Source organism: Balaenoptera physalus (assembly GCF_965194825.1).
Source record: "Balaenoptera physalus genome assembly, chromosome: 2".
Lineage (NCBI taxonomy): Eukaryota > Metazoa > Chordata > Mammalia > Artiodactyla > Balaenopteridae > Balaenoptera > Balaenoptera physalus.
This window is the reverse complement of record NC_138883.1, coordinates 129,037,328-129,063,560: the sequence shown is the minus strand read 5'-3', so window position 1 is coordinate 129,063,560 and position 26,233 is coordinate 129,037,328. Positions and strand designations below refer to the sequence as shown.

Here is a 26,233-nt window from a genome sequence, read left to right as displayed (position 1 = left end):
TGGCATGAGATTAGGAAATTGGGCACCTGCTGGGATAGTCACTGTTTCCTCCTTTGAGCAAACAGGGATGGGTCATCTCCCTTCCTCAGCCAGGGCAGCCTCTCCCTCTGTCCATGGCCACTAGCTCTTGCTATTTACTCACCAAGAGAAAGTAACTCATAAGATCTCAAAACTGAAAAGAACTAGTCATTCCTGTCTAGCTCTATCTAATGCAAGAAGCCCCTTAAAGAAAAAAAATGCATAACACCCAGATTTTAAGTAGATAGGGGGAAAGACAGAGACACAGAGACAGACAGAGACATAGAGAGACATATAGGGTATCTGCAAAGTCTGCAACATAGAGAAAATATTTCATTTATTAATTATACTTTTGGGGGGGATTAATGATTAAATCCATGGCTTTAAATTTAGGGATCTTTTGGGATTTCCCCAGCGGTCCAGTGGTTAAGACTCCGTGCTCCCAATGCAGGGGGCCCAGGTTCGATCCCTTGTCAGGGAACTAGATCCCAAATGCTGCAACGAAGATCCCACATGCCGCAACTAAGACCCAGCACAGCCAAATAAATAAATATATTTTATTTAATAAAAAATTAGGGATCTTTTGACTGCAAAAGTATCTGGAAGAAAAAACATTCTGGGTATATTATACGAAAATGTAACATATTATTTAAAAATAAAAATTTCCCTAGGTTTCCAGACTTTTCAAATATACATTCTTTTCAAAAGGGCATCCTTAAATTTCTGTCCCGTATATATTTATATGATTTTCATTTGTCTCTGATGTCTGCCGTTAGCTGTTGTGAATCAGAGAAAACACCATGCTGACAAGTACCAAGGTCCCAGGTCAGTGCCATGTCAGGCACAGAGCCAACTCCCTTTTCCCTGGTCGGGGGAGGTCCAACATGTGCCAATGTGATCTGCTGGCTACTCCTCTATTGATCTTGATCTGGGGTCTATGGGTTTCTAAGCCTTCTTTTTAAAATCTTCTTCTCTAAACTAAGACTTATTGGGTATTTCCTCAGATTTTTTTCTGCCAAAACATACAGTTGCCATTAGTGCTACCATGAATGACTAGTCTGATTCTGTAAAGCAGGACCACATGTGAACCTAGATGAGAGCGATGGAACTGGGGTTGGGCTGACCTGCAGGGCAGGTTGCTGGCTCCACATGCTGTAAGAGGGGATTCAGAGTTCCCCTGTGTAATTCACGTCAGTGAAAATTTTTTTTTTTTTAATATTTTTTAAATTATTTATTTATTTATGGCTGTGTTGGGTCTTCGTTTCTGTGCGAGGGCTTTCTCTAGTTGTGGCAAGTGTGGGCCACTCTTCATCGCGGTGCGCGGGCCTCTAATTATCGCGGTTTCTCTTGTTGCGGAGCACAGGCTCCAGACGCGCAGGCTCAGTAATTGTGGCTCACGGGCCCAGGTGCTCCGCGGCATGTGGGATCTTCCCAGACCAGGGCTCGAACCCGCGTCCCCTGCATTGGCAGGCAGATTCTCAACCACTGCGCCACCAGGGAAGCCCACGCCAGTGAAATTTAATTATAAGTGTCTTAAGGTTGACCAAAAAGAAAAAGATGCTCTGAAAGTTAACAAAAGAATCATGATATTCAACTTCTACTGCACTGAACAGTACAGATCCGGAAGTTATATTGTTTTACCTGTCACATCCATACTAACATTTAGATCTCTATACATTTTGAGGTTAGAAACAAGGTTTTTTTCCATATGGATATTCAAATGGTCATTCTTTCCCTATATTATCAATACTGTCATAAATCAAGGGTCCAATATGTATTGGAGTAAATGTATTGTGTCCAATATGTAAAGTGGAAGTTTATTTCTGGAATCTCTAGTCCATTTCATTGGTCTGTTGTGCCTTTGGCTTTAGTATTTTTTTTTAAAGTTTCCTAGTTGATTCTTACTTTCAGCCAGTATTGAGAACCACTACCAGCTACAAAATTAATTAGTAGATCATGACCAGAAATTTTATAGAGTGGAATGGAATAGAAGAGAAAACATCAATACATATCAAGTATTGTTTTGTGAAACTTTTATTCCAGTTAATGTGCGTGTGTGTTCCGAGTTGAGATCTAGAAGTATTTACCATCAGTGATCATTAAAAGAGGTTTGAAAACCACTGCAATAGTGTAATCTGTGAAACAATTACTTAGGAAAATCCAACTTGAATATTATTTTACAGTCATCATCTAGTAATGCTCTGACGTTTTCTCTTCCACAATTGGTTGTAGACCAGCATTCCACAGAAAGCATATTTCCATTGGAAACAAGTCAGGGAAAGCCAGTTACAGCTAATGGAACAGGAGGAGCTCGTTATAAGCCCTGTAATGCTGACCCAAGGTCGGAAGTGACAGTGAGCCTGTGGGAACAACACAAATGAAAATTGCCCATCTGCGCAGTTTGAGATTTGTTCAGCATCAGCATACTTTACATTTTTAATCAGATGTCAAGCAAGAAAACAAAATTTGAGGGGAAGAAATTGAAACCAATTTAGTTATTAAATGATGTCAAGTCATCTTCATTATTGAAGAAAATGCTCTCAGAATTTTTGCTTGAATCTTGAAATAATTATTGTTCAGCCTGTGTCAGGATCAATCTAACCAACAAGTATTTATTGAGTATCTGCTAAAGTATGTCTGGCAAATGAATCAAAATAAAAGAAATAAGCCTTGTTCTTGAACACAAGTACTCTATAAAGAACAAATGGATTATGGCATATGCTTTTTCCTCCCTAATCACTTCATTTTAGAACATGGAAATATAAATAAAAATTATTTCAAGTCCCTTAATGTAATATTTTATCTCTTCAAATAACCTAAATATATGCATTAGCTGTGAATTTTACAGTTTTCCCATTAACGAGAATTATGTTTGGTGATTATTTCACAATATATACAAATATTTAATTACTATGTAACAATACCTGAAACTAGTATAATATGTCAATTATATCTCAGTTTTCAAAAAAGCTAGAAAACTGCTTCCATTTCTCCCTTCTCCAGGCCCAGTGACCACACGTCACATGTTTCAGAAGGCAGAGCTACAGGATGGAAGGAGGCAGCACAATCTATGACAGGAGAACTAAACCTTTGCTGCACACACGCAAAAAGTATCTATCTTTTGATTTTGTTTTTATATTGTGCACATGCACACGAACGTGTGTGTGTGTCTGTGTAGTGTGTGTATGTGTATGTCTGTGTGTGTCTGTGTCTATGTCGTGTGTGTGTGTATGTGCATCTGTGTGTGTGTGTGGTGTGTGTTTGTGTGTACCAATACTGAGCAGATGGATTTGGAAATTTTGGTTAAATGTATTAGTTTCCTGGTATTTCCTGAAGATAAAATTCAGGAAAAAAAAAAAGGAAAGTTTCCATTGAATTGGAACTTCTGTAAACCGAATGCCAGCTATACGTCAGGCCTCTGGTCTGTTCAGTTCACACTCCTTAGAACACTGTACAGATGCCCTCCACAGACTTTCCAGTGACCAGGTTGGCAAGAAAATAAAGAGGAAATCGTTTTTAAAATGAACCAAAACCCTTTAACTTTATATTTGAGCAGCATGTAAACACTCCCTGCCTGAGAAATTTTAAATCCTCCTACTTGGGAAAGGGGAAATGTGTCTCAAGGTCAAACTCCCTCTCACACAGCTCTCTTCTACTTGTTATTGGGCTTCCTCAGACTTTAAGGTCTGATAATAATGAAATTTGGAAATAATTTAACTGTTTCAAAAATACAGTGATAGCTGAAGTCCATTTACAATGGAACATCTGTCCCCCATCCACAGAAATCCCTGGGGAAAATTTAGGCTGTTACAGTGTTGTATAAGGTCAAAGGTTCTTTTTTAAAAAAATATTTACTTATTTATTTATTTATTTTGGCTGTGCTGAGTCTTAGTTGAAGCACGCGGGCTCTTCATTGAGACATGCAGACTTCTTGGTTGTGGCATGCATGCGGGATCTAGTTCTCCATTCAGGGATTGAACCCAGGTCCGCTGCATTGGGAGTGTGGACTCTCACCCACTGGACCACCAGGGAAGTCCCAAGGTCAAAGGTTCTTAATCTCTCCATCCATGTGCTGTTTGAGGTTTTTATACCTAAGCCCTAATTTATTCTAATTAGGCTTTTAACTTAGTTTATATTTTCATCATTTAAAATCCTTGCTGTAAGACACAATCTTAAGGTTATACATAGTATGACCCATAAAATGATGAGATTGATTGTTGCACTGGGCTTAGGAAAGTAAGTCCTGCCACTTAAGAAAGTCTTCTTTCAGAGTGCCAGTTCTCTGGTCTGTCTGGGATGACACAAAGATTTCTTCAATCATTCTGTGTCTACCAACTAAATAAAAACAAACTCACGGTGTGTAAGACCAATAAGGTCAGTGGTATTGTGTGCGCAGGTGTTTCCAGGAAAAGGAAGAATACAATTGCATTTGATTCCAGAGGGAGCTTCCCTGTGTTCCTCTCCTATCTCTCTGCTATTATCTGCCGTTCACTGGGATTCAAAGTTAGGGACAGATGCCGAAATGCCATTCTTGATGTCAACTGGCCTACTTAACTCCAGGCTTTTAGCCAGTAAATAAATCAATCACTCTTGTCCTGAATCTGTCTTTATAAAGGTATATTATCTCCAGTCCAAGCTTTGTATTGCATCCTTAAATTCACACTGTGGAGGCCTTGGAAAGCCCAAGGCTCCTGAGCAGATGGCCTGGGGCCCAAAGCAAATGAATGGTTGCCACACTACACTCTGTTCCATGAGTTCTTGGAGCCAGACCCTCCTCCCACATGCATCCTGCCAGCAAGGTTTCTGCTATGGCTTTGGGAGCCCAGGAAAACTCAGATGAACTCTGTGTGTGTGTGTGTGTGTGTGTGTGTGTGTGTGTGTATGTATGTGTGAATGTGTGCATAAAAACACATCTTTCCTGACCTCTAACTCTGAAATGATTAGCACAACAAACTGACTTTTGTAAAACAAGTATCTGATGTTCTTGCTTTTTGCCTGATTTTACTATGCTTTAGGGGAATCTTGGCACAGGACTTTCACTACCCTGCTTCAGAGGCTATGTCAAAGCTGGGTGGTATCCACTATAAAGTATCTCAATAATTACAACATGATTTTCAAAGAAAGTCAATCACACGATGATATAATAAACAAGCACCAGGCAGCTCCATGAGGGCAGGTTCTTGCCTCCATTGTTCACTGCTGATACCCCCATGCCCAGAACAGGATCTAGCATGCCAAAGCATCAACAAATAATTGGAGAAATGACTACTATTTATCGAAAGCCTACCATTTTTCAGTCATGCAGATGACACTCTGCATAACTTGTCTCTTTATTCCTTATAATAAACAATGCCATGTGATGGACATTATAATAAATAGCTTATAAATAAGGAAACTGAGGTTTGAAGAATTTCACTGACTTACCTAGGTCTCATAATTAGTAAGCAGGAAGGAGCTATTCAAATCTAGGTCTGTCTGCCTTTCTAGCCCATGTTCAGTCCACTTCATCATGCCTTCACCCCAAGAGTAGAAGCAAATTATAGATTGACTCTTGATCTTTTGCTATGATACCAAATTAACATATTTGCATATTTTTATGGATTCAGAAACACCTCCAGGTGACAAGGACTCTGTAAAGGGCTGATGGAATACAATAGGAGAATAGAAGGCTCCAATCATATATATATATGATTGTATATATATCTGTGTGTAGGAAGGCAACAGAGTTCTGGCTTTCTCACTTCCCTATTATACTGCTAAAATCTCACTGAGCCTATATTTCCTTATCTGAAAACTGCATAAGATGAGTCTTATCTCACTGAATTAAATGGGAAATGCATATACATACAGCAGGAACCCAATAAGTGCAGATTCTTGCTAACCCAGAATTATCTTCAAACTTATGTAAGTTAATTTGATTGCTTTTAGAAAAGACAGAATATTTTTAATGGGAAGACTATACAATTACTGTCAGTATGAACATATGCCTATTTTCCCCTTCAAGAATTTGTCCCTTTGTCCAGCAATTCTACTGATGAAATTTTAAGTGGAAACCCCCTTTTTAAAAAAGGCTTGTAGGGGAGAGGAATGAAAGGTCTTTAAAGTCTGAATCCTCACTCATGGTAGAGAAGGACCTTGGACATTATAGATTAATGAATAAATTAATATTCATCATCTGGTGAGTCCCAAAGGTTTCTTTCCTTTGCTCTGTGTAAGGCTTTTCAGGAAATAAAATTGCTTAAAAGAACATCTTCACTAAACATGGGTTAGAAAAAATAAAGTTTTGTTTTTGTTTCATTTTTCTGCACAAAGCTGGCAGTTTTAGAATTAATCAGCTAATGTCTTCTGGACATGACATTGAGACTATCTCCCTTAAGACAGAACCAGCTTAGAAAACCTTGTTACTGTGAGATGAGCAAATTCTGCCTTGTTCCAAATTTAAGATGTTCTGAAATGGCTTTTGCTATGCTGCCTGGAGATCCTCAGTGACCCTTTGCATTTCAGCTTGAGTCAAGGCTTTCCAAATAAACCAAGCTATGCCGATTGAGCGTTCAGCCGCATGTGATTTCACTCTCTGAACAATTCTTCCTGTTCCTTCAATGAATCAGTTTAAACTTGCCAAAGAGCAAGTAATACAAGTTAGAAGTAGAAGTTTGAATTCAACATTTACTCTCCACTACTAAAGACTTCTGAAGTAAAACTCATCAAGCAAATGGCTTCAAAACTCTCTTTTCTGTATCTCTCCCACAATCAGGCCAAAGACAAACATTTTCATCATTTCTCTCTCACTCTCTCTCTCTCTCTCTCTCTCTCTCTCACACACACACACACACACACACACACACACACAGCCAAGGCCAACTTGGTTTTGAAGGTTCTCAAATAGTAACAACATCCACAAGATGGTGCCTACCTTTCTGAAACCTCAGTCCACAAAGATGCCCCTTGGTTGTGAAGAGAGACAGAGCCAGACTCTCAGTGCTCCAGCCAGCTTTGTTCTCATCAGAGAGCAACACACTTCAGCTCTGTGTAAGCTCTGAAATTCTTTCAGAGACCCACCCTCTAAAGTTGCAGGTCAAGATTTCTGACTGAGGGCAGTGAGTGACGTGAGGCACAGCTACTGGATGGCACCTTCAGATTCTTCCTGATGCAATGTTGTTTCCTGTTTGACCACTTGGAGAGGAGAAAACTGGAATTCAGTGGGACACCGAGTCACAAATGTATCAACTGCTTCATCATCATTGCATTTCAGTGCACACAGTCATTAGTCAACTACTGAACAGGACAGTCTTGCTGTTTGTATTAAAAGGAAGGGGTTTGTGTGGCGGAAAGAGACCTGAAACACTGCTGACAGCCCTGCACTATCCTCCGAGCTGGTCTGACAGCTGTAGTACTCTCCAGAAGCCTGGAACACAGGCAGGGCTTTTTGCTAACTAAATCACCACCACTACCACCAGCACTGCACCACAAAACTCATTACCAAGGAGCATCAGTCTCAGAAATGCAACTTTTCCACCTGTTTCCTAGCAATTGAAAAAAAATCCCTTTTTTGAACCATAAAATGACCAAAAAAAGAAAAAAAAATCAGATCATCTTTTCTTTTTAGAATAGTTGGATGCAATTCGCTTTGTTTTTATTTGTGTCTCAAAGAACAATCATCACAGACAAGGAAAGACAAACCTATTAGTAGCACAATATAAATGTTGTTTGTCTGCTTGAGGCACTTCAATTTTAAAGGCAAGTGTCCCTCATTTTATAGTGTTTATTTGAGATGTTGCACCTTTTGGGGCCATTTTCACTTTCTCTTGCCTGAAGATGAAACTACTGCAGGCATGGATTATTTAAAGGTGCTTTGACAAGTAAGAAAACTTCAACAAGTTTATTCCTGTCCTTCTTATAAGCCAAACCTTGCCTCCCAGGAGGTCTGGGCAGGAGGTGCTGCCTCCTCTGAATGCCTGATTCGAAGCTCTTCTCATTGGCTGACTTCAACTGCTGAAAGACAGCTTTTTTCTTCTATCAGCTTAATAGCTGAGAGCAAATTAAAAGCTGACTAGAGGCAGAGAAGGGGAAATGCCAGTTTCAAGTTCTTTGAAACTCCATAGTTTCTCAAATTTCTCTAATGAATTTAGTTCAAAGAAGGAAGACTGGTCAAGGCCCTTTCACTCAACACTTGCTCACTCAATTCTCCTAGGCTGTTTTTCTCTTCCCAGACTTTCTTTTTTCTATTAAGGTGGTCATAAAATTTAAAACTCATCTGGCAGGTGGTGAACTTCCAGCAGAGTGGGCACTAAATGCACAGATTGTGGTTCAGACCCTCATCAGATCTTGCCAGGAGACTATGAAGAATTACCTCACACTATCCATTTCTAGACTATCATCTTCTAACTGCCACCAGACTTATTGTAATAGGGAAGAACAAATCTTGTTTCTTTTTCTTTAAACCTTGTATTCTATTGCTTTGGCTACAAGTTAAGAATGCTGCCTATAGCCTGAAATATACAGGATAGCTCATTCACAAGGCTCTGACCTTTAAAGATATAACACTTTTCCATTCACATGGAGATAAAAAGTTGCAGAACAGAGAATAACATTTGTCTTGTTGCAAGTTTATAGGAACATTGTGACTGGACCTCTGCAAGAACAAAGGATTCTGGCACCAAGAAATTGCAGCAACCAAACGCACCCCCTCGCCTTTTAGTATAAAAGAAGCTTGAATTCTAACTCAGGGAAGATGGTTCTTTGGGACACTAGTCCACTATTTTCTTGGTCTGCTGGCTTTCTGAATAAAGTTGCTACTCCTCACCCCAACAACTCATTTCTCAGTTTATTGGCCTGTTGTACAGTAAGCAGTACGAGCTTGGACTTAGTAACATTATCTTCCCAATTAAGTTTTTTTTTTTTTTATCATGTCTCTTTCCCCTGCTGATAAAGCTCTGCCAGCCACCTTTTCCGATAGGTCTCCTTAGCAGAGGAGATAGCTACTCCTCCAGAATCTTCTCTTGTCCCTCCCACTAACTCCCAGGCAAAGCAAACAGGCAGCTTCCATGCCCTTCCATTGACTGCTCTCTGCCCTCTCTGAGTGATGAAAGTCTGACTCCCCTGCCAAGTCCTGCAGCTTTCAGCCCTCCCTGTTCTGTGTTTATACCTATATTACAATGCTCACTCTACTATTACAACTTAGCTGGTTTTGTATCTGCTTCCCCACTACACTGGGAATCCCTCTGGGACATGCCTTACACATCCTTATATTCCTGGAGCTTAGCACAGTGCTGATCTGTTCAATACTTGTCAACAGTTAACACTTGTCAACAGTTAAATTGTGGGCATCAAACACTCAATTTCGCTCTGCAGATATCTGGGGAAGAGGATATTCCTGAACTCTACTCTGGATGCCCTTTCTCAGAATTAAACAAGCCAAAAGAGTATTGTAGGACCACATTTTTTGTTTGTCAATTGTATAACTAAATACATGTCATCTACTGATGAGATACAATGTTCAAATCAAATATGAAGTATTTATACATAGCTCAATACCTTCTCTATCATTAAAAGAATTTCACATCTGCTGTATTTTTTGAGTCAAGGTCAAGGTGTAGTTCCTCCTTCTTTAGAGACAGATGAAAAACCTATGCAACAGGGGACAGCTAGAGGGATGGAAGTGAGGAATTTGAGTTTCAACAGCTAGAGGGATGGAAGTGAGGAATTCTGGAGGTTTGCTAGTTGTGACCTGGGGGAGCTGTGAATTGGGGGAACTCCCAGACATGTAAGCCTCATGTCTGGGAGTTCCTCTGAGGAAGACAAATAAATATAAACATGGTTCTTTCCAGGACTCCTAAGGTAATGCTTTTCTTTTTCTCTCTTTTTTTTTCTCTCTTTCTCACTTGTGCTTCATGATAAATGTATCAGTTCATTGCTAACAGAAAACAGAGAACCTGAAGGAAGCATGATAGAGCAAGATGCATGTGTGGGTGTCACTTCTAGGCAATACTTAACTGTTTCATTTTATGAGAAAACTTTAGGAGTTAAGATATTGAATCAGTTTTATATATTTGAATCTCCATTATAGATATTAAATCATTTATTAAAATCTTAATGATCATTGCATTTTAAAAAGTGAATATTACCTCTGACAATTAAATGTAGGCAATTAAGCCTGATAAGAGTGGAGAAGTTTCGAGGGGAGCAGTAGGGGGTACATTACAAAACTGATGCGTTTTTACACACAGACCAATCTTGTCACTAACGGTTACTAAAGTAAGAAAGAGCGTGAAGGATATTTCACAGAGTAAAAGAGGGGCGGGGGATAAGAGCAGTGTGGACCCAGGTAAATCCAATCAAGATTCTGGAGGGCTACTTAGGATCTCAGAAGAGGAAAACAGAGGAAGCAGGACACAGGAAAATGGACTGTGGGCCCCAGCAGGAAGCAGACAACTAGACATGGTGCCACAGCTCTGCTAGCAAGGAACAGAGGGTACACAGCTGCACGTGGGGTGGGTATGGAGGAAAGGGAAGTGGGGCAGCTTCTGATATTCTAAGCTGCATGTTGTGTTTGACATTGAACCTTAATCTAACTTTCCAGAGAAGAAAATACAAGTTTAATAGAACTGATCTGCTTTTCTCCTCAAAGGAGAAAATCCCTTCCAAGAAACATAATGAATACAATTTTGGCCATGTCGATCTTAACCTAACCAGTCCAATTTTCTGAGCTTTTGCTATCAACAAACTCTGTTTTCTTGTAATGTTTCATCTCATCGTTTTCAGATTTTTCAGATGCAAAGGTTTGCTCAGAGATAGAAATGTTAACTCAAAATGCTACCAAACCGTGTATTCTTTAAATAGGTATATGGGAAAACTCCTGTGGGATATAATGAAACAAGGAAATGTCTGCACAAATACCTACGCTGATTGAATATTGACATAAAATAGTCCCCCTGTCTCCATGATTCAATCTCCACAGTAGATTACAGACTGTAGAAACTGAATTGTGTCTCCCTTACCCCACCCACCAGGGTCCACACTTTCCCTGGCCCAGTGTTGCAAGGGTCCCTGACAGGTGATTTGAGAGGCTACTTTGTGAGAAAGTGAGGAAACTGAAGACAGAATCATCAGAACTACGGGTTCTCCTGCACTCAAGTGCCCTCCTTTTCCCGAAGCTCCATCCTCTCTCCTGCTTTGTTTCCCCTCATCACTCCTCACTATCTCTTACTTATTTGTTTTACTGCCTGTCTCCCCATTAGAATGGCAGCTCCACGAGGACTGGGACTTCCATCTGCCTTGTTCACTGCTGAGTCCTCAGGAGTCCAAATAGTTCTTGGCAGAGTGGACACTCAGTGCTGAGAGAGTACATTCAGTTATCTAGCTATTTACCGTCCTCTCTTCCTCTCTACCACAACGGGTAGTTACTTTCTCAAAGGTAATTCACTGGGTTTTTTCAAAATTGAAAGTCGGCATTTGTGTGTCGAGAAGATGGCCAGTTCTACTTTGAGCTTGTTAGGAGAGGGGGAGAGTCTTCCCTTGAAGACTTAAATCTGTCACATATTGAGCATTTGAAGCAAAGGATCTTCAGAATGCAGCTGGCACATTCTCTGGGAAGGCTGTGGTGTCACGTGCCAGCCAGATCACACATCATCATGTTAGCGGGCTCTCCACAGCTTCGTTTACCACCCCCAGTGATGGCCAGCAGATGGTCTGTGTCTCAGTGATGGGGCAGGCCACATCTCAACTCGCCTCCTGCAGAAAGGTTTTGTTGCTAAGCCCCATTGCCACTTTGTGCTCATTATGTGATCTTATTCTTATTGACTGTGTGACTCCAGACAAGTCATTTAACCTCTCAGTTCCTCAGGTTTCTCAACTGCAAAATGGGGAAGGTAACAGCAATACCTTATAGAGTTAAGAAAACAGTAAATTAGTTAATATCCATAAAAGCACTTAGGAGAGTACCTGGCATATAGTAAGCACTCTGTGAATTTTAGCTATGATTATAATAATAATTATTATTAATATATTTAATCTATAGGTTTTATTCCTATGTTTATTCCTAATAGACTTTATTTCTTGCACATAGACTTAGTTTCTCCAATTAAATCTTGAGTATAAGGACTGTATAAAGTTTCCAAGTAGCACCCATTACCATTCTCTGAACAGAGTATTTGTTCATTTGTTATTCAATGAATAAATACTCATTCAGCAAGTATTTATTGGGTTCATACTAGTGCCAGGCACATCACATTATGTCTTTTGAAGGAGCTAAGGATCTCAAGAATAATAATATAGCATGACTGCCCAAACTGACACAGATGCATACTCACACAAATGAGCAGAACTGTTCAATAACCCTATTATACAGAGTGTAGAGGGAAACAGACACATGTGTATGTGTTGCAGGTATATTTATATGCTCTACCCAGGTACAAATTGGGATGATAGAGGAGATGGACTTCAAAATTTATTATTTCATATCCTTTGTGCATGCAAGTGTAAGCCATGGATTTTAAATGAGGAGCTCAGACTACACAGTATGGCATCAGGAATCAGACTGGAGTGGGCAGATAAACTTTTCATCCTCAAAATCATTAATCCCATGATTATCTCAGTCTGTGAAGGCTGGACTTGGTAGCTTTAACATCTACAGTCCCTTTATCCAGCATTGTGCTGGGCATTCCATGTGCTTTATGAGTTGCATCAGCACTAAACAGGTAGGAAGGAAGAGGAGGTAGGAAGAAGATGAGTGTTTGAATAAATATCTGGGCCATTGATACCATGTTATGTGTGACTAGACAGTAAGGAAACAAAATGCCCCTTATCCATCCGGCCATCATTCATTCAACACATTTATTATATAAGCTGCTTGAAACACAAAGATGAACACAAGACCCCTGACCTCAAGGAGCTTACTGTCTATCTTTTCCCTCCCATTCTCCCTCTTACCCCATACCCTACATGCCATCTGCTGACAAAGAACTGGGAGAAGATGTGCTTGGCAACCTGAGACCCCCAAAGATGGGTACCTCTCTTCAGCTTATGAATTTTAGGGAGCAATTTTTTAAAAATCAGGATGGAGTGCTTTATGGAAAACACAAGCTGGACTAAATTTCATGAGATCAGCAACTAAGACTCATTCCCGAGAACAAGAACTCAAACTTCTGCCTCCTTGTTAATAAAAGACTTTGTTACTCCACAGGGCATTAGCAACACAGACAGGCTTGAGGTTGGGAGGGAGCATGTGTGGTTCTGTGACAGTTGAACACACTTGGTCACCCTTTAGTCATTTCCAGACCCTCCTAAAGTGAAGTTCTAGGCCAAAGGCATTTCCCCTCATCAGTTGCTTTTGTGCCACCAAAGCATCCAAAGTGACCAGAACATCCTGGTGTGACTGAAAGTGGTGCTGAGGTTCCAGTACTGGGGGGCTGCTTCCTGTCCCTTTCTGGTCCCTGAGGGAGAGCTGCCCTCCTGCTTGCAGCTACCAAGTACTCTCAAAACACAGCCTTCAACAAAATGCTTCCTTGCTCCAGAACTTATGGCTTCTTTATGTTGGTTACATGAAATCTAACTTCCATGACTATCTATTTCCTAACCTCTCCTCCAAAATATAATCTCCACCCAGGCTATCCCGCTTTACTCTCCACTGTACCCCAATACCAATCTCCCCTTGGGCTGAGCCAGTGGCTATGCTCATGCCCCACCTGTGATCCCTTCTTATCCCAGCCCCACCCATTTCCTCTGGGAAACTTTGCCTCTCAAATCAACCTGAATCAACCTTTCTCTTTCTCTTTCCAGTTATTATCCAAATCACACCATTAGCCCCATTTTATGTGCAGCCCCATTTTTTAATAGTACTGCACAAAATCCTCCTGTAACACAACTTGATCAATATGTGCCTTGTCTCCCCTAGGCTGTAAACAGCCCATGAGCCCAGAAACACTACCAGGTTCATAGGAGACCCTCAATAAATATGAGTTAAGGATCTGATAATACTCTTTCCCCCATGTTTTAGGCTATATATACCTTCTGCTGCTGCTCTTCCTCCTTCCATGGTATTTTCATTCCTTCAACAATTATTTATTGAGCACTTCCTATGTGCCTGAAAATAGGAAATCACAGTGAACAAGGCAGCTATGGTCCCTGCTTTCTAGCTACTTAAGAGTCTCAAGCTTTGGCTATGGCTGGAAAAAGCAAGTACATTCCCTGAATGTCCGCAGTCATTTGCTCTCTCTCTGTGGGAGACTATCAACAGATCAGCTGAACTACACAGCAATTGCTGGGGTCTAACACTTTGAAAGAGACTAAAGGGATATGAGCAAAATACCACATACCAAGTTGACTATAAAATGCCCCTCACTGGCTTCTCCTGAGACCTCAAATAAGGAAAAATAATACCCTCTCCCCCTTTTTTAACCTCTTTTGTGTTAGGCTGGTTTTGAATTAGAAATTCAGATGTCACATAACTTGTTTCACTGTTAGGTGCTGTTTGAAAGTGTCCTATAGGACAAGATGACTTCTATTCGCTTATCTCATTTAAAATAGATGCCTTATAATTTCTCTGGACTAAACCTGCCAAATATGTTTCTCTTAAAAGAAACCAGTTTCTCTTAAAAGTTGCTATGCAACTACACAACCTTTCCAGGTATAAAAATTGTTTTACTAAAAACTAATAATATGTATCACCAAATGTTAACATGAATAATTTATAGTGTTCATTCATTCACACATTTATGGAATTCCTATCATAGCAGTTACTACACCAGTAAGCATGGTTAAAATAAAAATATAATAGTTTGCTTGATCATGTTAAACTGTCTGCAAGGCCCATCTGCAAAATAAAATACTAGCCATTTACAATTAAATGTCTGGCCTAAACATCAGAGGATAAATTGTACACTGGGAAATTAGTTTCAGCAACTATAGTCCAAACTTATAGTTATTTAAATCCTTAAAATCAAAATTAACCAACTAATCATTCAACAAATAAATACAAATACAAAATATAAAAAATAATTATTACAGTAAGAATTAAGAGCTTTAAATTTTAGTCAAAAATTTTAAAAAAATCTTTTGGGTCTTCCCTGGTGGCGCAGTGGTTAAGAATCCGCCTGCCAATGCAGGGAACTCGGGTTCAAGACCTGGTCTGGGAAGATCCCACATGCCGCGGAACAACTAAGCCCGTGAGCTACAACTACTGAGCCTGCGCTCTAGAGCCCGCGTGCCACAGCTACTGAGCCCGCATGCCACAACTACTGAAGCCCACGCGCCTAGAGTCCGTGCTCCGCAACAAGAGAAGCCACGGCAATGAGAAGCCCGCGCACCGCAACGAAGAGTAGCCCCCGCTGGCCTCAACTAGAGAAAGCCCGTGTGCAGCAACGAAGACTCAACACAGCCAAAAATAAATAAATAAATTTATTTTTTAAAAAAATCTTTTATCAAAGCTGAAAAGAAAAACATCTTTCAATAGCAAAAGCCCTTTGACCTCAGATATGCTTTGCATCAAGTTTTCAGAGAAAGTAACATCATAACTAGAACAGAACAGAAAACTCTCAGACTGTTAAACTTCATCGCTGGCTTTCAGCAAGGACAATGTAAAGCAAAGATCTTCATATGGTCACACATGGTAACAACAAACATAACCTAGAAATCATGCATATTTTCACAGTAACAATGATGGCTTGTGGCTTCTATAATCGGCAACCACCAGAGTGTCTGATCTCGTATATTGGAGCAATTCTGCCATTCCATTCCTTACACATCAGCAATGATCTATAATGAATGTGATGGATCAGATACCCAAATACATGCCCTGCTAATACCATGTAAAGTAAATATCAAACATGAAGCTAATTAGGGCAGAAATACCATTTGACTCTTTCATAGTTCCAATCTTTGCAAATAATTGTTATCAAGATATGGGCTTCCCTGGTGGCGCAGTGGTTGAGAGTCTGCCTGCCAATGCAGGGGACATGGGTTCGGGCCCTGGTCTGGGAAGATCCCACATGCCACGGAGCAACTGGGCCCGTGAGCCACAATTACTGAGCCTGCGCGTCTGGAGCCTGTGCTCCGCAACAAGAGAGGCCGCGATGGTGAGAGGCCCGCGCACTGCGATGAAGAGTGGCCCCCGCTTGCCGCAACTAGAGAAAGCCCTTGCACAGAAGCGAAGACCCAACACAGCCATAAATAAATAAATAAAAATTTTAAAAAAAGAATATAAAATTAAAAAAAAAAAAAGATAGATTATTACTACTGCAAGGGTACTTTGTATATACATAACATATTTGTCCTGATCTAAACCTGTAACTTAATTTTTAAAATGTAATTCACAATAAATACATTTTGCATCACAACCTAGTACAAATACACCTATAAATATATATATAACTGAAACCAAAGTTTTGCACAACAATACTTATCCATACTATTTTTGATGTACTCTATTGTCTATTCTAGTCTAATCTTTTAGAAAAATGCTGGTCTGGACTTACTAAATTGGTTTACTGACCTATTAATGGATTATGAGGCACGATTTACAGTGCCCAAACCAACCTAACTGGATCGACTTACCCTTTCTACAACTCCACATACTACTTAGATGTTTCCTCCCCTCATTTCAGCTGATTTAAAGACATTTTCTGATGGGGTAAAAGAAAAATTGGAGTAAGCATCAAATATCGGAGGGTGATTTAGGCCTCCAAACTATGACTATGGGGAATAGGATGGGTGCCTTTTTCATTATTGAGGTGCCAGCACCCAGATCTCATACTGGGTCTAAGCACATACTGGGTCCTTGATAAATTCTGTTGAATTTTTAGAGTAAATAAAAGGGTATTGTTAGAGTTTGTTTAAAGTCACATAGGGATAATAACTTTCACCTGAGAAAAAGCCCACACAGAAAGATGTCCTGGACAGGAGTACAAAGGCCACAGTGGCCTGTGGAATCAAGTCTAGGCCTTCAGTCCACTTCCCGACAGTCTCTGAGGTTCCCTTACTTTGAACTCGGCAGGTATCTGGGCTTGACCTCTACTCACCTGGGTGAGAAGGTGGAGCCAACCCAGCAATTCACAAAAACCCATGAAGGCAAAGACAAAGGCAAAGATGGAAACCTGCTTGGCACTGTAGCCCTGGGACGCGCCTAACCGACTTTGCAAGGCCTGGTAAGCAGGGGCTGCAGCAGGAGGGGAAGAGACTCGGCCCAGGACGCGGCCTCGGCCTGCGTGGGGACAGGTAGCAGGACTCGGCCTCGGCCTGGGCGAGGAAGGGGCCCGGTACACAGCCTGCGTGGGGACAGGGGCACAGCCTCGGCCTGCGTGGGCACAGGGACCCAGACTCGGCCTCGGCCTGCGCAGCGACGTCTCCCGGCGATGAGGTCGGGCCGCCCGGCGCACACCCGGCCGCAGGGCCCCTGAGCCGCATCGTTCCCACGTACCTTTCTCCTCCTTTGTCCTGAGGTCGAGCCTCCAATCGCTAAGCCGGGCTGGGCGGTCAGCGCAGCGGTGCATCCTGGGACACGGGCCGCTCGAGGCCTGAGGGCGTGGGACCCCTGGGTGGGGCCGAGAGGGAGCCCCAACAGGCCACCACGCTGCACCGTAGTAACAACAGCTTGCTTTTGGTGGCAGGAATTTACCTGGGCCTACACCTCTCGTAATAGGCACACTGACCTCGCAACACAGGCATGTAACGGAGGGGCTAAGTAACTTGCCCAAGCTACACAGCTCGTACATAGCATAGCTGGGGTTCGAATCTGGGTTTTTCGTGAGTCCAAACCCAGTTCCCTTGCTACTCAACTACACAACGTTTCTAGGGGGAAAATAACATTGTAACTGGCCTACAGACTGTTCACAATTCGGGAGGTAAGGAGAGGAAGAGGAAATTCTAGAATAATTACATAAACCCAGGTCTGCAGTGATCTCTCATTACAAGGTTGAATTAACAGAGATAGATCATAAATAGAAGATAGATAAAATGGGGCAATGAAAAAAACCCCTCCAGTAAAAGGGGGAGTATTATTCCTCTGAATATTTTATTAAATATAAACCTATGAAAATCATTTATAGAGAAGATAGTATAGTGTAGTAAGGAAAACAGGCTTTGGAGTCAGACAGCCCTGGGTTTAAACTACAACTCTTCAACTTATTAACTTTGGGATGTGTGACCTTGGGCTTTTTAATAGTCCTTTTAAATGCTACTTTCCTCATGAGTAAAATAAGGGTAATAATTCCTCCTTGCAGGGTGTCCTGAGGATTAAATGAGGGGAAAAAAAGTCTAGAAAGCATTTAGCATAACATCTGGAAAAATTAAGCACTCAGAAAATGACAGCTATTTTTACTATTTGAGCGCACAAAAAATGTAGAAAATTATGTTCTTAATAATGAGCAACTTAATGATTAAGTCTTATTAAGTGCTAAGTCTTAATTAGTTCTCCATGAAATAAAAACAAAAAGGCATCAAGGAGAGCTCAGGATGAGATAAGAAAACAAGGAGTTGGGATGCAGTTAATATATGAATAGAGATGGATGAAAGGAGATTTCAAGGAAGTAGAAAAATAACCATAATTTAACACCTGCTTTGGACGTAATGATGAGCTGAACTGACATTGTAGAAGATCAAATCAGGTATGAAGAAGGAAAGAGTTCAGATATTCCACCAGAACACTCAGAAAAAAGAACAAAGATGAGGGTGTTAAGAGAGGAAAGTAAGCATGGAGATTAGAAAGCAGAAACTCAATCTACAAATGATGATTTAAAAATGAAATGTAAAGAATACTGAAGGAATGGCAAAAGAAAACCTAGAAAACATATCTGGGATGGTATGTAAGACTCATCTTGTTCTAGGCAAGAATACTCAAAAGAGAACCATATGTAGTCAGAACCTCAGGAAATTTCTGGATTTCAAGGACAAGAAATTATTTTGGATGCATCCATCAGAAAATCAGTTAACCTAAAAATAATCAAATGAGGATGGTCTCAGCTTTCTTCTCCAGAAGCTAAGGATAGAAAACGAGCAAAATGGCAATGGTTTAAGAAAAGTTGTAACACAAAAACTATTCTCAAACAAGTTGTTATTCAGGTCAACAAAGGAATGGCAACCAAAAGACACTCAGATATATGAGGTCTCAGAAAATATATCCCCCTTCCTAGAAAAATTGCTGAGAGACATACCCTAGACTTCCTTCATGGAAACATTACCCAAGAGGAACCAAAATTGAGATTAGTTCATTGGACACATTGTGAAACAGAGTTAAGACTAAGTAATAAATAAATATAATGGTGATAATAAAATGGAATGTAAAAGGCAAAAGTAAAATTGGGAGAAGCTATATAATGTACAAGTTTTGGGGGAGCAGCAATTTGGTTTATGAATTCAGATGAAATTAACAATGGCCAGAAAACTGGAGGGGGCAGGAAAAGTGAAAGTGAACTAAATTTGCATATAATGGAGTCTACACTTATGGCTTCAGTCTTGGCTTTGATGAAAAAGGAATTTTCAAACATTTTTTTTGAAAGCATAAAAGGTAATGATTTGTATAGTTAAAAAAGTAGGTATGTTTTCCAAATAACTACAAGACATAGTACAAATTACTAACAACCCATCTGCAACCCAAGAGAAAACAAAGGAAATAACAAGAAAGAATAAACTGTAATGGCAAAAATGTAATTTATGACAAGAAAAATCATTTTAAGGTTAAAACTGTGTATGCTATACTTCAGTAAAAAGGAACAACTTTTCAACTATTAAAAGAGAACAACTTTTTGATTGTTTATAATATAAAGCCCATTTATTTATTGTCTGCTGCTTGTACATGATCAGACCAAAGAACTCATACCCAAAGGTTTAGATTAAAAGTCACATAATACAGTTGGAGCCTCAAACTCTGGTCTTGGATGGTCCCAAAGCACTTTTCTTGAGATACTTACTACAGTGATTTTTTTTTCATCAGCTGGTCCACAAATCAAATTGCACAGCCCGGCTGTATAACACAGATGGCATAAGAGTTCTAGCATCATATTTTCTACTTATCACTATCCCACATGGCATGCTACTGTGTTTGTGAGTCCAGCCTCCCATGGTGGGTATGTCACCACTGACCCGTAACACCTGGAATGACATACCTTTGCTGCAGATGGCCCTTTGCCACCCTCCATAAGACTATTAAAGAACAAAATAAACAATACTCTTAACTTTTTATAATGCTGTTAAAAGAAATACTTCTGATGGATCTTGGTTGTTTCTTCTCTCTCCATGCTGATCTAGGAAGTACAGAGTGCTGTTCAAGATCCATTTCCAAATCCCCATCTGGAGGTGTACTGACATACTTTTTTGGCCATACGGACCTTTCAGAGAATCAGGCTGTTTGTGATTACTCCTAAATGTTACTCTGATTTCACTATTAGTTTTTAATAAAACTCATTCGTATAGTGGAAAAGCTGTTGCCAATCAATTTTATTTTCTAGTTCACCACTCATTTTCACTTCCATATAACCATCAAATCATTCATTATACATATTAAAAGTGACACACAAGAGGACATATGCCATATTCAAGCAAAGAATGCTCCATGACACCAAAAATGATTTACTTGTCAACAATCTAGTAAGGGGAATCTTTCCACTTTATTACAGAGAAAAATAGCAAAATCAGAAAAAAAATTTAAAAGACAATTTATAGGAAAATTGGCAGTCAAAAATCCAATTCTATTTTACAGTAGTGGGCTATACTACTCTTATGTTTTACAGAAATGAACAAAGTCAGCAATTTAGAAATGGAGAATAAACTTCCTTTCTTAGCAAATAAAAAAAAGTTTAGCTGCAGGAAAACCTGTGCTTCCTTATTATAGTTTGTTAAATAACTTAAAAAACAAAGTCATAAGCAATCATAAATGTGCTGCTGGTGTGTTCACTTTGTGGGCCTCAAGGGAGAAATGTGTCTGGCAGGAGGTCTAAAGCACTTTAAAAAAAAACCCCACATGCTATCATGATGCCACAGACAATCCCAATCCCCACTCCTAGACAATATCTTTAATGTAAACCCATGTTTTAAACTCTACGGCTTTCAATGATTAGGTAGACTCTTGTCTCAAACCAGACTAAAAACACCTGAACTTTTCTCACTGGAAAGGAAATCATACCCTGATCACATTCCATTTCTCATTTCTTCTAAGTATTAGAAAACTGTACTTTCTTTGAAAAAATAGCAAAAGTCCCAAAGAGAAAAAAAACCCACAAGCAATCCAGGGTATATATAAACATGTGTTTTACCCAACACAGTAACTATACTACAGTTTAGTCAATCTTCTCGAAAAGGTTAATGTCAATGGCAAATTTAGAAGGGGATCCCTGTTTTTTCTATATCTTAAAAAATATACTAGTGAGCTGTATAATTAGGAGGGGATACATGGGGTTAACTGTAAAGGCTTTGATCTGCTTTGTTCAGCTCCACTTTCCTTAGAATAATTAGAAAAACTTACAGTTGATTTGCTAGTCTGACCTATAATAATATAGTCAGAAAAGGCATTTTATCAACCACAATTTTCAAATGAGTATTTTAATATAAAGCAAGACAACTCTATATGGTGTCACAAATGACAATTCATAAAAGACCAATTAAAGTTCAGTATTTAGGTCAAGTTTTTCCAAACCCCTGGGCAGTCCAAGTGGGCTAAATGCAGCATGAGTGGGCCACATGTGCCCTGAGGAGAGGTCAGGAGGCAGGTCAGAATCCCAGCAGGTGCTTGGTGACCGTTGCCTCCGGGGATGGCATTCAAGTCAGTGATGACACAGTCATTTCACAGGTGTCACAACAAATCCCAGTATTCAGATGGCACCGAAAACACAAATAAGTTGAAAATCACTGTCCTTGTGGTTTCTACCTCCTCTCCCTCTCCTCTCTCCAGGTCCAACTAAAGCTGGTTTGTCACAAGTGACCAACAGCTTCCTGATGGTCAAAACGCCCAGCGTCTTCTTCTCAGATACCAAACTCCATATACATTTCCCTTCTCAAAGCCCTACCTGACCTTAATTTCTGCAAAGTATTCCTTGTTCTCTTGCCTCTGTAATTTTTTTCACTCTCCTTCTTCATCCAGACCTCTTTCTCCTCCTCTCTCTAGTCTCAGGGAAATTAGACCTTCTCCTGTGATTTTCATAATGCATAGGCAAATGACTCCTATGTTTTGCTCTAATGCTGATATTCTCATTTTCAACACAGGATTTCTCTGTGTCTGCTGGGCATCAACACGTGCTGAAGACAGTGCCCAATCACTCAGGTGAAGATGGAACTCATTTTCCTCCTCGAGACTGTAACGATCTACTCCCCTATTTCCGTGAACAGCAGCAGCTGCATCTCCACCGTGCAGGTGCGAGTGAGAAAACAGCTCCTGTCTCAGGCTGATCCTCTCCCTCCTTTGTAAAATTTAGGTGTATTTTTTTTTCCAGTTATATATTCACACATTGTTGAAAGACTCAGTCTTTCAGTTCTGGAAATTTTTCCTGGATTACTTTAGTACTTTTCCCTCACTGTTTCCACTTTTCTGTCTAGAACTTCTGCTATTCAGTTATTGAACCTCGTGAACTGTCCTCAAATTTTGTCATTTCTCGTTATTTTCCAATTTTTTTTTGTCCTGCTGTTATACTTTTTAGAAGATTTCCTCAACTTACTATATTTCTATTGAGTTTTTCATTTCTGCTATTGCATTATTCATTTATAAGAAGTTTGTTTCTCCTCCTGAATATTCTTTTTTTTATGTATTATCTTTTACAACCATTTATCTGAAGATATTACTAGATTAATCTGCTCCTTGCCTAATCTGTCTTGTTTGTTTTGGCCTCTGTCTGTCATGTTAAGAGACTTTCTGCAAATGCCTCGTGATCCTTGGCTGTTCACTCCTATGTAAGAGTTGGGCACATAAATGCCAACTAGAAACTGCCCATGGGTGGTTTGTGACTGTGGGCTTCATAGTTGGGAGACTTGGCCGAGTAATTTCTTTGGGGAACCCCCCCCCCGACAATGTATCTTTAGATCTTTCCTCTTAAATCTGTGTCAGATTCCACAGAATTCTCTTCTAATTTCCTGGAGGAAAAGGTTAGCAGTGGTGGTGGTTCTCAACATTCAGTATGTGTCTAATTAATCCCATTTCAGTGTGGTAGCCCTGTCCTCAGCTGTGCCTGTTCCTCAGTCCAAAGACCTGCTAAGGATTTGGCTTTCTTGGACTGCTCAGTCAGTGCTTGTGTGTCTCACTGCTCCTTTTCTCATGTCTTAGTGGATCTATGGAGGGAGGGGGCCTGATGCAGGCATTCAGCAAGAAGGCCTTGATCCCCCTCTTCCATTCCCATTGCCCCTGATGCCAGTGGGACTTCCCCAGGATTCTTTTCAATCTTTCTACTTGTCTGCCTCGCCATTATATTGCCATGGAAGTCACTTTCTTCAAACACAAAACCAGTCACTTACTTGAAAACCACACTGGCTCTCCACTGCCTACAAAACAGTCAAAACTCCTTAGCACAGCACACAAGGTCTTGGATGCTCTGACCCCAGCATAGCTTGCCAGCATGACTTCTCTTCATACCACTTACTACACATAGTACAACGTTAGTTTTAATAGTGCACATGTATCACCCTCTGCTTGAAGACAGGCAGTTATGGAGAGAAGGTTGGAACTAGACTGACTAGATCCACTGTCTCGGCTCTGCCACTTTACCAGTTTACCAAGTTAATCTCATCTGCAAAATAGGGATCATAATAGTACCTATTATTGTGAGGATTATCAGAGCATTTGGAACAGCAGCCGGCATATAGGAAGTGTGACTGATATATGCGTTAAAGATTTTAGGTCTCTGCACACCTGTCTGCCCCAGCAGACTATCAAGTCCTTGGAGAGGATCTCTTCTCATTTGCTCAACATTTGTGGTGTGTTTATAATAATGGGGCAGACATGATGCTGTTCACGAGGGACAATGTAAAAAGAGCATGGCAAATGGAGACTGTTGGCAAATTATTAAAACATAATGTGACAAATTCTACAATACAGGAAAGAGCACAGTGAAGAGAACATCAAGCATGTAAGATCTAATGGTTCAAAACAGGTGGAGAAGGCTTCACAGGTCCAACATTTAATATGGGGCTTGACCAAAAAAAAAAAAAAAAGATGGGGCTTGATGAATGAATATGTAAGGCAAAAGGTGGTGCTCCTAAGACAGTGAGTGGGGCGAGAACCACAGGTGAGACTAGAGGAACAGGTTGGGGCCAACTGCACAAGGCCCTGTATAACCTGTTTGAGTCTCTATTTTGTTTCAACCACTGTTTGTCAATTTCACCATCCTAGCACATTGGGAGTGCCATAGACAATTTTGAGGAGTTATAAGTATTTTGTTACTAATAGTTGAAATGCAGCTACTTGGCAATTATTTAAAAAATAAATTAGAACACACTTCCAAATAATGTTGAAGAAACCAGATATAAAAGAACACATACTCTATGATTCCATTTACATAAAAGACAAAACTAGGCAAAATTAATCTATGTTGTCTCAATTTAGGGTATAGTTACCTTTACCGCTGGATAGTGACTGGAAGAGGATCCAAGGGGGACCCCCTGAGTGCCAGTAATGTTGTTTCTTGATCTGGATACTGGTTTCACAGGTATGTTGTTTGTGAAAATTCATCAAGTCGTATACATGTATTTTGCTGTATATGTTGTATTTTAAGTTAAAACAATAAATTAGATTCATGACACTTTGTGGTCACTTGGACACACATGCGTTTACTTGAAGAGGTGGAGTTACAGACTGGAAACTCATTGTGCAAATATCACTAGTTTTGTGTTCCCTTATGGACTACCTCAGGACAGCTCTGGTACTCTGAACAGCCAGGAAAGTTATCACATAGCCAGAGTCAGTCACCTTCACCAATAGTAGGGCTTCAGTGAGGGTGGGAGGAATTGGCTTACACCTAAGGGTTAGTTATATTGAATATATGTAGCGTCTCTGAAATGGCAACACTCTGCATACATAGGAGATTGCCTTTTCCTCATTTTAGATATAACAAGGGACTGATGGTTCCTTATTAACCTTATAGAGAAACACAGGTCAAAAACACATCTGTATAAGCATGACTTTTAATGCATTTAACATTTATGTACCCTTAGGAACATAAAGAATGTTTGTTTTTTTCCTTTCCTTAAAAAAATTTTGGGCTTCCCTGGTGGCGCAGTGGTTGAGAATCTGCCTGCCAACGCAGGGGACACGGGTTCGAGCCCTGGTCTGGGAAGATCCCACATGCCACGGAGCAACTAAGCCCGTGAGCCACAACTACTGAGCCGGCGCATCTGGAGCCTGTGCTCCGCAACAAGAGAGGCCACGATAGCTAGAGGCCCGCGCACCGCGATGAAGAGTGGTCCCCGCCTGCCACAACTAGAGAAAGCCCTCGCACAGAAACGAAGACCCAACACAGCCATACATAAATAAAATAAATTTAAAAAAAAAAAAAAATTTTTTTAACTAAAAAAAAAAGTACCCAATTAAAAACAAGAGTAGAAAGAGATATATAATGAGAAGTCAAATGTTCTACTTCAGATCTGTTTCCCAGGGCAACCACTATTAGTATTTTCTTATATGTTCTTACATAAATATTTTATAAATACACAAAGGCATATATAAATATGTGTGTGTATTACTCCTTCCCCACGTTCTTTTCTTAAACAAATGGGAGCCCAGTATACTCACTTTTTTTTTTTAACTGTAGATGTTTCATTTCTGTAAACATGAATACAGCCCATTCTTTCCACAAGTATATATAACTTAGCATACATACTATGAGTATATATATATTATGATTTACTTAACCAGATTATTTCTAGTCTTTCGCTTTTATAAACAATGTGGCATTGAAAATCCTTGAAGATACACACTTTTTATGTAGAAGCTGCCCCAATGTACACCCCCAACTCTGTTACCAGAGTTTTTGACCTCTGCATTTCTCTTTGGTTAACATTAGTATCTCACTGTTACTTTGATTAGCCATCCTCTGTTTAGTTCCACTGATATTCCCATTTCTACCTGAATGAGTACTACCCTCTTTTGATTAACACAGCCTTAAAGTATATTTTAATGTCTGATAGGTTCAGTCTCCTTATATTTCTCTATAAAAGGATCATTTAAAAAATATTTTAAGGACATTTCAGATCGTCTTAATGACAGACTGACCAGCACAATATAGTTATGCTCTCAGTATATAAATCCATC

The 26,233-nt window shown here is 40.1% G+C and overlaps 1 protein-coding gene across 1 annotated transcript in view; it reads right to left on the bottom strand.

Annotated features, from left to right (window-relative positions):
- Positions 1-17,114, bottom strand: part of CERS3 (ceramide synthase 3) — a 120,119-nt gene extending 103,005 nt beyond the window's left edge. The window contains exons 1-2 of the mRNA XM_082448459.1: positions 16,247-17,114; positions 6,932-15,924 (exon numbers count right to left, since the gene is read on the bottom strand). The gene's annotated coding sequence lies outside the window, so the exon portion shown is untranslated. The remainder of the gene's footprint in view (positions 1-6,931; positions 15,925-16,246) is intronic.
- Between the last annotated feature and the right edge of the window lie 9,119 nt (positions 17,115-26,233).